We start from the raw sequence: 1,852 nt of genomic DNA on the forward strand, positions 1-1,852 counted from the left end.
GTGTATTATACTCATTCAACAAAAATTATGTTCCTAGCGACTAATGGGTACTTAGCAGGCACCCAGAAGGCTGTGGTAAAACCAAATCCACATTTGCGTGAAATATTACATTTATAGTTATGACATAAAAAGTGAAAAAAACAAAAAAAGAGACAGGTGTCAGAATTTCTGTGACTCTTACTGATTGTGTCATATTGGCATGGGTACTGCTTAGCATTGTGCTGATGATAAACATAGTTTATACACTTTCCTATATTTAACTTGTAATTTCTTCTGTAATAGCTATAATTTTGAGTACATTGAGTGCTATTCAAGTGACAAGAGGATTGTGAGTAAAAGCCTGCACTTTTATAAAATGATACCAGATTTTTTTTTTAACCTTTACAGTTTTCAAGTGTTTAGGAGCACACAGTGTTTATAAACCCACTGAAATAAGTTAAATGCCTTAATTGCTTCTGATAACATTGCTAATCTGAAGCACCCACCAAGTCTGTTACAGGTATGCTTTCCACCATAGTTTCCTCAGCAACAATACAAAACTCCACAAGGTCTTGAGGATTAGAATGTGATAGAATATTTGAAAAAAAGAGTCTGAAGCCAGTAAAACCTAAACGTTTTCCAGCAAAACTTTATGGATATATTTAGGGACAAAAAGAAGACTTTCTCATGAATCTTTTCAATAGAAGGATAGTACTCTCTTTCAATTTCTAAACCAACAACCTACATCTCAAAGTAGATGTTCCACTGATATCAGCAAAATTTGGCATTTATGAGGATATTCATAATGCCTATTCAATTTTTCAACATAAACAAATTGCTTTTTGTACATTTAATTCTACTAACATTATATGGTAAAATTACAGCAAATGGGAATTTGTTTTGCTCCTAGAAGGCATTCTTGATTCTTCCATTTCTCACATACTCTGCAATGAATTTATCAAATCCTGTCTATTCTACGTTTAAATGATATCTCTAATCTACCTACTTTCATCATTTCCCTCGAACCCCTAATCTAAGCCATCATTGTGATACCTAGATACTTGGGTAACTTCATTGCCATCTTTTCATTCTTGCCCTGCTATTACTCTTATTAACAAGGAGGATAATTTTATAAAAATAAATCACATTATGCACACCTGCTTAAAGTCTTTAATTTTTGTCCATATACCTAGAAGAAATACAAACTTTCAAGATACAAAAAAAAAAAAAAAAATTCCCTGCATGGTGTCACTCTAGCTTTCCATAAAAAAACTAAACTTCTATTATTTGGTAGTCTTTGAACTCATATTCCAAACAAATTGCCTTCTGAAACGTCTTAGAACAATCAATCCATCCCAGTTTCATCTCTTACAGAATTGACCTATTTATCATTATGTAGTGGCCCTCCTTGTCTTTTTTTTCTTTTCTTACAGTTTTTAATTTGTAGTACATTTTATCTCATATCTACTCCCTGTCCTCTTTTGGATTTTGATTTCTAGTTGGACGGACTATCCCTTCCCACCCCTTCACTTTCAGTCTATGTGTATCTTTATAGGTGAAGTGGGTTTCTTGAAGGTAGTGTATAGTTGAGTCTGGTTTATCCATTCAGCCACTGTATGTCCTTTCAAGGTATAAAACCCACTGGTTGGCCGGACGCGGTGGCTCAAGCCTCTAATCCCAGCACTTTGGGAGGTCGAGATGGGCGGATCACGAGTTCAGGAGATCGAGACCATCCTGCCCATGCTAGCCACTGTGCCCAGCTAATTTTTTTTTCTTTTGTGTGTAGTACTCTGTGCATATTTATCATTTACACTAATAATTTTAAAATTATAGAATAGAATAAAAAACTACTAATTTTATTGTGAAACATTCT

This window comes from Mandrillus leucophaeus, unplaced genomic scaffold (genome assembly GCF_000951045.1).
Source record: "Mandrillus leucophaeus isolate KB7577 unplaced genomic scaffold, Mleu.le_1.0 Scaffold579, whole genome shotgun sequence".
Lineage (NCBI taxonomy): Eukaryota > Metazoa > Chordata > Mammalia > Primates > Cercopithecidae > Mandrillus > Mandrillus leucophaeus.